The 14151-nt window shown below is 43.7% G+C and overlaps 1 protein-coding gene across 1 annotated transcript in view; it reads left to right on the top strand.

Moving 5' to 3' along the window:
* Positions 1-6980: 6980 nt before the first annotated feature.
* SMAD5 (SMAD family member 5) overlaps positions 6981-14151 on the top strand; it is a 55785-nt gene continuing 48614 nt past the window's right edge. The window contains exon 1 of the mRNA XM_073221668.1: positions 6981-7427. The gene's annotated coding sequence lies outside the window, so the exon portion shown is untranslated. The remainder of the gene's footprint in view (positions 7428-14151) is intronic.

Consider the following 14151-nt stretch of genomic DNA (forward strand, 5'->3'; position numbering starts at 1 on the left):
CCAAGGGGCTTCCCAAAGGTACAGTCTCTTCCACTGAGAATACTTGAGCTTACAGCTCTGAAATGTCAGATTTTGATCTTCTAGTCTCTGAGTGTTCCATCAAGCATTAGGGATCTTGATGACAGAAGACAAGCAAACACCCTCTAGGAGATTGTTCACTTCACCAGGGGAAAGGAGGTACCGCTCGCCTTTGCAGTCTCAGTACCTGCATTATGCCAGGTGCATAGAAGGTAGTGCTTCAATATTTAAGTTGAATGAATGCTAAATCTAAGGGCTGAGCTTCCGCTTGGGAGATTGGGGGAATGACACCCTATTACATATGAAAAGTTGATCAGGACCTTTAAAAAAATTAAATGGAAACAAAGTGATTTTACTAGAAGCAAACATAAAACCAAAGTTCAGGCAGAAAATTCAACGACTGTTTTGTGGGCCTGCAATACTCCAGGCCCTGATCTAAGTGCTGAGGATTCAGCTGTGAAGAGGAGCTTAATTCCAGTGTATATAGACTTTGATCAAGTCATGACATGTGAGAACAGAGTCCCAAGAGGAAGGAGCTGGCTGCTTTGGGAGTGCATTAGGAGGGACCCAGTCTGGTTGGGGTAGAGGGATAGGTGGAGCAGAGGTGGCCAGGGAAGGAGGGAAGGCTTTTGTGAGCAAGTAAACTTTTACGCTGAGACCCAGAATTGATGAGCACGAGTGTGCCATGTGCAGAGTGGTAGGCGAAGCATTTCAGAAGTTCACACGTGGGAAGTGAGAAGCAGTACAAAGTGCTCAGTTGGGGAAGAGCTGGTGGCATGTGAGGAACAGAAAGGTTCAGCATGGGTGAGGCACATGGGAGAATGCTGGCAGTGGTGGGGACCTTATCACACTCAGGGCAGGAACACAGTAGTTTGGATTTTATCCTAAATGCAATAGAAAGACCTTGAACACCTTGAAGGGCCTTCATTCAAGAGTGACGGTGACCTCATTTACATGGTCAACATGTAAAAGCTGTCAGGTGATCAAGGGATTAGAGCAAAGCTGAGTGGATGCCGAAGATAGTCTAGGTGAGAAATGATAATGGACGGGCACCTGGGCCCTCTGTCTGCGGAGAGTAGGCATGGGGGGAAGCAGATACACTTAAGATACGGTTTCATGGGAGAGCTGGTAAAACCTGCACCTGGATTGGAAGTGGAAAAGCAACTCTATTGAACCCTGACTAATTCCATCAGAACAATAGTCACTGCTCCTCCTCATCCCAGCACATTACCTATTTACTGAAGTTGGGATTTTTGTCTGTTTTATTTAATGCCTTTTCTCTAATGCCCAGAATGCGCTTGATACATTAATATTTGTCATATTATTGAACAAGGGCAATAAGCCAATAAATAAACAAGGTAAGGGATGGGCATGAAGTGAAGAATGTTTCAGTTGGCTATTGCTGCACGGTAAACAATCTGGAATCTCAGCAATGCACAACAACAACATTAATTTTTCCCGCGTGTGAATCTGAATCAGCTTGGGTTCCTGGGTTTCAGGCTGCAGGTCTGTTGGGCTCGGCTCCAGGCTGTAGGGTGGGATCAGCTCTGTGGACCAATGGCTACCTGGTCTTCAAACGGCAGATGGCAAAAGCACAAAATACCAAGTGAAGCCATGAAGCATATCTAAAGATTATGCTCATGTCATGTCTAATGGCCAAAGTCAACATCAAATGGGCAAAGAAACATACTCCACCTTCTCTAGGGAAAAGTACTGAAAAGTCACATGGCAGGGGATGTGGGTATATAATTCCAGGAATGGAGCAAAGATTCAGGACAATAATCCAGTCTACCACAGAGGACTAACAGGTATGAGCAACTATGTGGATGGAGCTGCCATTTATTGATACAGGGAAGACTGGAGTAGCATCACGCTGCAGATGAAGAATGGCAAATGCCAGGAGTTCAGATTGGACCCAATAAACCCACTGAAACTGCCAAGGACAGATGTGACAAGTGGTAAAGCATTACTAGCTTAACCAAAAGTAGGATGTATACATTAATGTAATTGGGAAGTCTAAGGATGATTTTTAGAGCTTCAGGCACAGCTGATCAAGGGATTTTTTTGTCAGGGTTTCTTCTTTGTATCTCAGCTCTGCTTCTTAATTTTGGCTTCATTTCCTTTACAAAATGGCTAGGTGGCTCCTGGCAGCCTCAGAATCACCCTTAGCTTAGCAGTTTCTGTAAGAAGGACTTCTCTCTTTCTCAACATCCATACAGCAATCTAAGAGATGATACATGGTGCTTTGCTTGGGTCATATGCCCATCTGTGAACCAGACCTGGTGACCTGCCTAGTAGGGAACTATGGTAACCCTCCTGGGTTAAGTGCCCATGTCTAGGGTTGGGTGTCTGGTACTGTGCTTAATAAGAAGAGGAAAGGTACCACAGTGGAAGCAGTAGAAAGGGGATTGGGGGGTATGGGAGGCATACAAAAATGCGCAACTACTGCAGTCCCATAGAAACATCAGAGGGTAGTTTAAGGGCCTAGAATTCATTAGTCAAGTCCAAGATGGAAACAGAAATTTGCAAATTGTCTGCAACAGAGAGTACCAGGGGCTTGAGGGTGAATGAGATTACTGAAGAGGGTCTACTGTCAGGAAAAATGAACACACATTTTGTGTAACAAATGGATTTGCAAGGACATTTTAGAAACTGCTGGCATATCACAGTGAAAATATGTGTTTTTAAAGCAAACACTTGTATTGCATTACTATATGCTAGGCAGGTGCCTAACAAGTTTCTTTTCATTTAATTCTAATAATTCTACTAAGTTGATATTACTGCTACCATTTTATGGATGAGGGGACTGGGGTACAAATCGACTAAGGAACTTGTGCAAGGTCACACAGGTAGTAAGTGAGACAGTCTGTGCTCAGACCAGGAAGTCTGGCTTCCAAATTCTCACCACTAAGGTTTTATGCAGTAAAAGGGCATCCTAGAGAATGTGGATTTGTCTCTTTCCCTCTCCTCAGTTTCATGACACTCCCAGATTTTCACCTGCTGCCCTGGATCTGTGGCAGAGGACACATGTGATTTGGCTCATCTGAGACTATGTTTCTGAGGATGAAAACCGAGAATATGGAACTGTGGAGGTCAGTTGAGTTAACTTGGAGGGTGTTTGCCATCAGGAGGGGAGGAACAGATGCTGTTTAAGTCAGGAAGAAATGAGTGTTCACTCCAAGCCCTGCTTTAGAAAGCCTCTTTGTTTTACAACTCTGGGTGCAAGCAACCCTTTTAATTTTGTGTTTTGGATTCCAGCCATAGGAGGCCTTCTTTAATGTAGCAGATGGCTGGAGACAGGCAAGCCAGGTTCCTATACTCTACATCAAGCAGCCCTCCCTAGAGAGAAATCTCCCAATTATGTTACTCTAAAAGAGAGGAGAGAAGATAACTTAAAATGGACACATTAAATTTATACCACAAGTTAAGTAACCACTGCTTCAAACATCTGCAAACATTTGGTGGTCAGGAAACCTTTTGGAAATCTGATGCAAGCTGTGGACTTTTTGCAGACAATGTGTGCATAGGTATATACACAAAAATGCACATATTCATTCCAGGGGGCTCATGGAGTCTCTGAAGTACATCCCTGAAGCTTCAGGGGGCCTGTGGCCACGAGATTCCTGTGCTTCCAGCAGAGGCAGCTGTCATTTTCTTACTCCTCCTTTTTGCACATCAGGGCTCTCAGCTTCTGAGTTGTGAAAATAAAGAGTCTGTGGACTATTAAGGGATCATTTCTCATCAGAACACTCAAATTTTCACGGAAAAAATCCTTTCCGATATTGGATGAAATCACATTAGTATATTCTCTGGTTGGCACAGAACCTCGGCTCATTCCGTTAAAGACTAGCACCAAGGTTCTTTGGACCACGGGAACATGAGGATGTTTTTCTTGCTCAGATCATGAGATCTGTCTTTGCCTGTCATTTCTTTGGGACCTCACTCTTACCAGAACTTTTCTCAGATTAGCCCTGCCTTCTACACTGTTTCCTATACAATCCAATACTAAGAATTGAGGGCGGGGCTATTCTGTCCATTAAAGAACATACACAGAATTTTCAGAACTTGGGAGGGCGATGTCATTGTTTCCAGGACACTGTCCAGAGAAGTTACGCAAACTTAGGCATTCCTTCCTCTGATGTCCACTGGCCATGAAAGCCTGAGGAAGTGAGCAGTCTTTGAGGTGGCTACCAGGAGCCCTTCTGTATCTCTGCGGCCATTCGTGGATTCTTCTACACTGGGCAACTCCTGCAGAGAGTGCGTTCTTCCAGTTCTACTGGGAGGACACTGGTCATTTAGGGAGAATCTGCTGAGCTCTAGCAAATCAGGTCAACTGAGATTTTTATTAAGGATACTGAAACCAATAACAATTTTTTTCAATGACTCTGTTTAAAAATAAACACTTAGAAATATGGAAAGACTGAGTTAGTTATTCCAGTTCTTCCTTCTCCATATATGGTCCCATCTTTCCTGAAAAGTACTTCCTTTTTTGGATCTGGAAAATTCAAGATGAGAGTAGGACATGGACTAGGCATTTAGGCAGGGCCTTTCCACCAAACAAGTAATTAATCTGATTACTGGAAAATTCAAAAGAAAGGCCCGTTTTCTCCTTGAACCTCAACCCAACAAAAGGAAAACTAGTTTGGGCTTAAACCAAGGTTTCTTGACCTCAGCACCATTGAGATTTTGGGCTCACTCATTCTTGGTGGAAGAAAGCTGTCTTGTGTGTTGTAGAATGTTTAGCAGCACCTCTAGCTTCTACCCAGCAGATGCCACTAACACCTTCCTCCTAGATGTGACAACCAAGATTTTTTTCAAATGTTGTCAAATGTTCTCTGGGGGCCACAGTCACTCTTGGTTGAGAATGACTGGCCTAAATTATCCAGAAACAGGTTTTTCCACAAGTAAAGTAAAATTGAGTAGTGAAGCTGCTTCAATCTGATCTTGATCAGCTGAGTGCTAAACTGAAAATGTCGTTTGTCTATTTTGATGCCCCACTGACTATATAGGAGGTCTATTCAGATCCTCTTATCCTACAGTTGTTTTTAGATCCCATTTGATTGACCAAAACAGGGACTTCTATGCTCCATTCCTATGGGTCTGGTAGGCCTGTTCATTTGCTGTTTGATATCATTTCAACTTTATAGATATTTGTGGTCTGTCTCATCTCCTATGCCTTTGAGTCAGGATAATTTCTCAGACCTTTGGGAGGCATCTGCTGTGCTGTTAAAGTTCTCATTCCTTCTTGTATGTTATCTCTTCCAATTCAAGACCTAGGCCGAGCCCCATAGCAACTCAGAGAGGTTGGCACCTCTGGTTGATTTGATCAGTATGTGTACCTGTAGTTGAGGAAGCAAAACTTAGCTTTGAGATCACAAATGTGATTGTTGCAAGGGATCCTGTAATTACAAATCATTCCTTACATATGTGCAGTGACTGCAAGACAGCAAACTGTTTTGGGAAGGATTTTACTAGCTGTTTGGTGAGGAGAGGCTGTAGTGTACCAAATATTTAAACCAAATTGTTATGTCTTATAATGTTCAACAATGCACTGTGCAAGCGTCAGCTCTGAAAAAAAAAAAAAGAAGGCATCCTCCAAAGAAGGGTTATGGGCACTTCTGGGAGCTGCAAACTCATGCAGGCTCCAGAAATACGTGCCTTCTAAGGGCTGGAAACTTCTGAATTGACAGCAAATAATCAGTGAATGCAACAAAGAGAAAGTAAAGTACACAGACTTTACTTTCACAAAATTTATGATGTAGTAAAGAGGTTTAAGATGTAGACCTGAGATTGCAAAGTGATGGCCAGCAGGCTAAATCGGGACCATGGGTTGATTTTGCTTGGCTTGTACAGGATTGGTCTCCTGAATGTCTAAGAAACAGAAAAAGTAAGGCAGAATGAAAGAAATTGCTGAACATATAAACCAGATTTGCATTAAAATCCGGATTTCCAGCTGTTTTTGAAAAATCAGAAGATCTGCCAACATTAGCCCTTATTCCCATATTTCCTCCTGGTGACAGTTGGCTGCAGTGGAACAGGCAGCTGCCGCCTTTGATCAGAGGAAGCACTCCCTGGCTTCCCACCCTGGCCCACGACACTGCCCAGCCAGTCCTCTGTCCACATTTGAGGCAGCCACCCTTACTGCAGGGACTTCTGCAGCATTTATTTTGTCTTTTCACTGTGGAAAGAAACCTCTGGAGCGTAGAGCAAAATAGCAGCTGCCTATTTGTGTCTCAGGTGAGATGACCTGGCTCAGGCCATGGAGGTGGCCATAGAGGTAGAGAGATTTGGGATATATGTCAAAGGTAGGGTTAATAGGATTTGGTCATTGATTGGACTAAGCCCTGAGAGAGGATTCAAAAATGACTTTTTTCTTCAATTTATTTGTACAGGAAGCCAATAGTGGAATATTGGAAAACCAGTATTGAACTTTAAAAATAAGAACAAAATTATTTAAGAAGTTTTTCTTTACTAGTGCTCTCCAAACAGGGTGCCTTAGATGGTACCACTACCACATTCTGGGAAAGGCTGACCCTTTTGGGAATTTGGAGGGGAAATGCATTGATTTTGAGGAGCCTGTTTAAGAAAAGACAGTTAGGCTCTTGTCCCACGAATGGAGGGGAGGGATATCAGCCTATGGATGGCCTCTTAGCACCTCAGTGGCCTCACCTGTCCAGGATGGAGTGGGTAGCAACTACTGGGGTCGATCTCCCAATACAGACACTCCTACTTCAGGGAACTCAAAGGTCAGGCACTGCAGGAGGGGTTGGGGGATAGCAGAGGCTCCAAGACTTCCATGTGCGAGGTGTTTCAGGGCTGCATCTAGTAAGAAGCTGTGCTATATTCAGACATTCGTTCTGCAGCTACTAAATTGTCACAGAAAGGGAACACTCTTCACTCAGATTTATATCTATATTCCAAATGAATAAACGTAGCAAAGTTGTATCTTAAGGTGCTTTAATTTACACTTTACAGATGGCCGAGAAAATCTCCAATTGTCCTCATTGAGGGCAATTACTTAATTTTATTATAAGGTGGGTTGATTTGGTTAGTGGAGACTTAAGTGTGGCTATTGTTTCGGTGGGAGCCAGCTGACTCCCACTGCTGGGCCGGGCCACTGCCCCGGGGAAGCCTCCGGCTGATCGGAAGCCGGCTTTGCCGGCGGACAGCCAAGCGCGCAGGCTTCCTTCAATCGCCACAGCAAGGCGGACTTGCCTCCGTCCCCCAGCGGTCACTCAGCCTCTCGCGCGCATGCGCAGGCCCCAGCGGCGTCCTCCCCGCTCCTTCCCTCCCTCATCCGGGTCCTGGGCGAGCGGGCCCCGTGCGCGTGTCCCGCGGTCGAGCTGCTAATAAAGTTGCGCCGAGGGGCAGCGCAGCGACGGCGCCGGAGAGTTGCGCTCAGCCGGCGGGTGAGTGAGTGCGGGGCCGCGCGGGCGGCGGGCCCCGGGCTGCAGGCTCCGCTCGCACGCGGCCTGCTGTCCGGCCCCCGTGGCCGGCCGCGGGCCGAGGCGGGGCGTCCGGCCTCGCCGGGCCTGCGGGGCGGGAGGCAGGCCGAGTACCGGCCTGCTGGGGTGCGGGCGGGCGCGCTGCGGGGCGCTCGCCTCGGCCGGGGGCGCCCCGAGCTGGCCTTCGTCGCAGCGCCGCCGCTGCCGCCCGGCCTGGGGTGGGAGGCGTCGGGACGCCCTCGAGGGGGTCCCCGGCCTCGCTTCCGTCCCGAGGAGCGGTTTGTCCGCCCTCATCCGAGCACCGTCCTCAGCCCACACCCCCGATAGGGCGGCCGTGCGGGGCCGAGCAGCCCGGTCCGCTGCACCGCGGAGCAGTCGGTCAGATGGCTTGTGGAATCCGTGCCGCCGTCGCTGTGTGTTTCAAAGACACGGAGCCACACTTCGCGGTGGGAATCACACTCTGGGTGTTTGTGACCTGTCGCTGCACCCACCTGGTAGTTAGACTTGGTGTCTGCCACTTGCCGTGCCAGTTTCCACCATTGCAAAGATTTCTTTCTACTTCACGTACACTTAGGCGGTGCTGCAAGGAGAATGCCAGGCACTGTATGTCTGCCTTCATCGTATCAGGCCCCGCGCGGGTCTTGCCCGTCAGCATCAGTACTCAATTTCATATTCCGGCTCCCCCCCCGCCCCCCCGCTTTCCTCTCTTCCCTTCAGCTGCTGTTTTTACTTGGAGTTTGGAGCCCGAGCTTTGAAAAGTCCCATGTGGCGCCTCTCTTAAATCGGAGCATGCTCAGTAGCCAAAACAGACTGGTTGCAAAAAGAACTGGGGCGATGATAGTCGGGTATTTGGACGATTGCCCGATCCCTAACAAAATGTTCCAATTCGGGCTTTGGTGGCATTGGAGAATGGAGCTGTAGGCCAGCCTGGAGGTGAGGAATGCCTGAACACCCTGACCAGATCTCTATCTTGATTGTAGAGACATTGTTTCCTGACCAGCTGGAGGTCTGGAGAGGGGAAATAAAGCATTCCTGGCTGCTTGTGCGTTTAAATGGGTGTGGTGCCAAGTATATCTTGTTTACCTTATCTTTCTGTGGAAAAAGTTTTGAAGTCTGGTTGGGTTTGTCACATCATGACTGTTGCCTAGCACCATCAGAAGTGTTCTTATCTAGCAACAAAGACTGGATAGGTGGAGGTGGTGTCTTGGCCTCAGAGAAGTTGAGAAGAAAGGGTACTTGAGTTGTTTTTAAAATCATTTTTTAAAACTAGAGTTCTTGAATTTCCTTAGAGTGCGCGATTTGCCCAGAGTAAATTAGTTTTAAATATGAAAGCTGAAAGGTTTAAAAACTTTAAAAATAGATTCAGTAACATCCCAAGTAGTTTAAAATTTCTGTCAAATGTGCATAGTGGCTGTTGTGGAGAAAACAACACCTAGACGCAGTTTGACAGTTTCATATTTATTGATCTGAATATTGTTATGAAATTAGTGTGTTCCAATTCTAGTAAATAAGGAATTATTTATAGATCTGAACAAATTATTTTATACTTTTCCCCTTTATTCCTTCTTTGGTAGCTATTTATTTATTTTACTCTAAGGTGAGCCCAGAGATTATAAGAATACAAAGCAACTCATAGGAGACAATTTAACAAAACTTACCTTCAGAAAGATTGTACACAAGATGTTTAGAATTTTGGAATTTAATTTTTGTTTGACTGCATGACTACGTAGCATCCTACTTTCCTTTTCTCTCTGCATTGCCCCATCATTGTGTCTATCCACATAGCTGTTGTTACCGCATAAACTTTTCATGTATCTTTGTTACAAAAATCCACTTGTCATTTATGCTTCATTCCTTTCCAATCATAGCTGATATAGGCAGTGAAAGTTAGATGAATGTTTTCAAATGACTTTCCTTTTAGATTTTAAATACGTTTATATGGTATGGTCTAGTTAAAAGGAAGAAGAGGGCAGTGAATCGGAAAATAAAATATTTGTGTAGTTTCTATGCAGATTTGGTGGTATTATCTGCTTGTTTAGTTCACTGTGGTAGGTGCCACAAAAGGGGATAGATTGAAAAGTGTTGCATTTCTTTCCCCTCTGGCAGATTCACCTAATAATTTCAGTGGGAGACAGTGACAGAATGTTGTTCCTAATGAGGTTTGAGTCAGGTTGTTGTTTGCTCTCGGTTATGTAACACGTTGCTGGGAGTATTATTAAAAGTTGCCTTCTGTAGCACGGTAAAGACAAATTCTGCTTACCCTCTTCACTGGGTTTTAATTCTTGGCCAAACCTGAAGGCACATTAAACTATAACCATAATTACACCTGGGCAGCCTGTTTCCTGTTTTTATCATGAACCCAAACATTATGATTTGCAGTGAAGATCTTTTTTGTCCTTAGCCTTAAACAGAGACAACATGTTTTCTGTCTCTACTGAAAACAGATCTGTCACTTGATCAAAGCAAAGATACTGACTTCTTAGTGTTTTGAAGATAGTAAAGTACCAGTTTTTCATTTCTTAGTAACTTAGAATACTATCTAAAATAAATCTATTTCACACATATTGTTTGATTGTTTCATGTAAATTTTAATGGTACCAGAAGTTTGTAGAGGCTCTGAATTAAGAAAGCCTTTTTGGTTTATGATTTCTCAGCGTTTACTATTACCAGATGTATATGTTGGTCTAGGCAGTGAGCCACACATTTGGGTGAATTTCAGAGCTGACTTGAGTACACTTTAGTATATAGCTGCCTTTATTCCCCTGGTTTATCAGTCTTCCCTGTTCGCTTTACTTCTGAAGGATCTATGTTCTCTGTCTCTTTTTTTGTGTATATATGCTTCATACTAATCACAAAGGAGAAGCCAAATAATTTATTTCTTCAAATAATACAGGCTCCTTACATCCTGTGGATTTGCCAGTCTACTCATAAGGTCAAAAACATTGGAGATTTCCTTTTATGAGGGTCAGTAGCAGCCTGAGTAATACTCCACTAGTCTGGATATTCTGGAGAAAAGAATATCTGGGAGGTTAGGATCCAAGAAGGCTTTGGTAGGAAGCTTTCCCGCCGAAGATGATGAATGACTCCAGGAAGCCTATCCGTGTCTTTTCATACCTTGTTTTTCCACTTCCAAAGTTGATAGAATAATAGTAATTGAAAATTTGAATACTGGGCTATCCAGTTCATTGCCATTGTCTAGAGTTGTGAATCTGAAAGGTATGTTTACTAGCTGGAAGGTTAAAGATGTAAAATTCTTTTCGAAGAATTGTTAAAAGCTAAACTGTTACTACCAGCTACTTTTCCAGACTCATAGATCACCTCTATATTCCAACAGCTTTTATTGTTTTACAGCTTTGAAAGTATGGGGTAAATGCAGTCATGTTTTTCATAAATAATCATCTAGTTCTGGGCTCTTTAGTTTTGATATTTTTTGCCTTGGGCACTAGGTGGAGAGATTTTTGGCTCCATTTCAGTGACTTTTTCTTTTCCTGCTTAACTCTGTTCCTAACTTGGTAGTGATAATATTTTAGAAGAATTCATTATTGAATGTGCAATGCTATAATTGTAAATCACTTTTGGAAGCTAGTTATTAAAGTGCATTTTGTAAACAGGTTTTGCTCTTGAATTCTTTGATATACCAGTCTCTGCCTGTATTGTATATATAATTTATAGACTGGTATACCTTGTGGAAATTTGAAAATGGTTTCATCTGTTATGAGGTTTTAACCTGATTTTTCCTTTTGATTTCCATGTATGTTGTTTTGTTATAACTGAAGCTAAAAGTAAGAAAAATACCTAGTGTCACCATCTCACCTTTCTCTGAGCAGAACAATTTGAGTCCTGGAAAGAGTCTTACACTTTTCATATTTAACTATGATCTCAGAATATGGCTGGTGCTTTCAAGGCAAGTTTTGTTTTGTTCAGTTTTGTTTTCGTGATGTGTTAGGATCTGCCTAGCATCCTACCTGGTAGGCTGTATAACTTGAGATCTCGTTATTCTGGTTTGTGTGTTCCCAGGAAAAGGGGGTACTGCAGAAATATTTCAAAGCCAGTCTTTTGTTTTCTTTCTCCTTATTTACATCTTTTTGCCTACTTAAGTTAGGCCTCAATCACTGGCCATTTCCACTCTTTGGAGTTGTAAATTAAATGAGTGCTGACTAGAGCTGAAAAGGGACCCAGAGCCGTTATTTCCTCCCTTTTCTTCTAAGTAGGTGGCTTGAACTCTGGGATGTGCGTGAGGTATCTGGAGAACTTCTTCCTAAGGCATTGAAGTATATGTTGTGTACACAAGTGAGCACTTTCTGCTCCAGAGACTCATTTTGTAATGTAGTGATTTGGTATATGACTTTGACAACTTTATAATCAAAAGGAAAGCACTATAGAGATTGACCAGCTCTGTGTCTATTCCTGTGCCGACAAGCCTATACATGTATACTCAAACACATCTGGTAGCATTGTAGGAAATCTTGAAGGCTCTGTGGGGGTGAGTGCTACATGTAGACCAGGCTTTTCTTAATTAGAGCACTTAGACGATCAGGTGAAGTTTAAAGAGTGATTAAAAACTGGGAAACCGAAGTCTGAATGTGGGAGATAAAGTAGAGGCTTGTGTGGGCTCAGACTAGGCAAGAAGATTAGGCTGTGAGAAATGTCAGGAATCATTAATTCAGCTCCTAAATAGCTTTGAAATCCTCTCTGAGAACTTTTGATATCTTTGGAAATTGGGAGTCACAACTGGGGAAAGTGGGATGGAAATGTTCCTCTGGGAAAATGATTTTGGTGCCCATGTGATTTATCCCCTCTTCCTTGGATATTCCCATAAAGAATAGGATTTCTGAATCTGGGAGAGCGTGTAGGCACACTTGCTCTTGGTTTCTTTCTCTTCTCTCCCTGACATGGATGTGGCTTACATGTTTCATAGTAATTGCATACTTGGATCTAGGATTGGTTTGACAGTGGTGGATGTCTACTCGTGCTGATACTTAGAGAATACTATTGATATTAGAACCACAAGGGTAAGATATTTTTTTGTTAAGGTATCATTGATACACAATCTTATGAAGGTTTCACATGAGCAACATTGTGGTTACTATATTCCCCCCTATTATCAAGTCCCCACCACATACCCCATGTCAGTCACTGTCCATCAACGTAGTGAGATGCTGTAGAGTCACTACTTGTCTTCTCTGTGCTATACTGCCTTCCCTGTGCCTCCTCTATATTATGGGTAAGATATTTTTAAAGCTTTATGCCCACCAACCACAAAAGAGTTATTCTTGGATGTATATAGGCAGGTCACTTTCTTCCATTGCAGGTGATCCTTAGGACCTTGGTTTTCAAACCTGCTGCAAAACCTGGGACTCTTTAAAACAGTGGGAGGCAATGCTCTGCTCTCAAACCTAATGAATCTGAATTTTGTGGGATGATTATGAGAAATTTGTTTCTTTAAAATCCCCATTTATATTTCTTTTGCATAGGTTTGGCTGAGATAATGGTGGGTTGTGACCCCTACTGGCATTTATTTGTGTAGGTTGATGTGCTCAAGAGATTTTGTTTCAGCTTAACAGTGTTGTGTAAATTTTTTGGATTGGTTTGCTTGCCTCTTCTTAGAAGCAATTAGATGTTAAAGCAGAGAGTGAAGGAGTTATTGTCTATAATTTACCTCTGATTTCTGGGCATAAGCAGCGTGTCTACCTGTCTATCAGGGGGAGAGTGTTAAGGGGTGTGTGTATGTGTGTGTATGGAAGTTGGCCAGGAGGTCTTACTCAAGTAGCGTGAGGCAAGAACAGGACCTCTGGGTTCTTGATATTAATATGACTTCATTTGAAACAGAAGCCTGGAGAAGCTTAACATTTTATTCATACATCGTATGTATGTAGAACGTAACTCCTGACCTTCCTTTAGCCTCCCCATGAGCCTTCCCCAGATCATGTGATGACAAACCCCATTCTTCCAGTAGCCCAGGCTGACACTTTGGAATCATTGTTCACTCCTCTGTTCTCAGATTCCCCATATCTCTTTCATCAGGGAACTTGCTGTCTCCCAAAATATATGTGAAATTGTCTACTTGTCACCACCCCACTGCTGTCACCCTGGTTTAAGCCATCATCCTCCCTTACGTAGATGACCACAGCTGAAATGGTCTCCCCGCTTTTAACTGCCCACCCCTCCCAGCCACTTATTCTCAACACATCAGCCAGAGTGATTCCTTAATAATGTAAGTCAGAAAATATGTCCACCCAGATTTCTCATATGGGTCAGCATTTCTCTTACAATAAAAGCCAAAGCCCTGATCATAACCTGGCACGCCGACCCCATTCCTTCTTTTCCTCTCCTCCAGTTTGCTCTCAGGCTACTCTGGTCTGCAGTTCCCCGAGTGTGGCGCGCGTGTTCCCACCTTGGGATCTTGATACTGCTTGTTGCCTTTGCCTGTAATGGTTTTCCACAGATACCTGCCTAGCTCACTCTTATTTCCTTAAAGTTTTGATGCAGTTGGCGCCTGCCCAGTGAGGCCCAGCCCAAAACCCTATTCAAAATAGCCCACCCCCACCCACCTTCCTCTGCATAGTTTTTCTCCCTGGCACTTTTCGTCTAACAAGCCATATTATATCACTTATTTGTTGTATTTTGTCTGTCTTCCTCCACTGGTATGTAAGTTACGTGAGGATAAGGGTTTCGATCTCCCTTATTC

The sequence above is a fragment of the Manis javanica genome, chromosome 14 (genome assembly GCF_040802235.1).
Source record: "Manis javanica isolate MJ-LG chromosome 14, MJ_LKY, whole genome shotgun sequence".
Classification (NCBI taxonomy): Eukaryota; Metazoa; Chordata; class Mammalia; order Pholidota; family Manidae; genus Manis; species Manis javanica.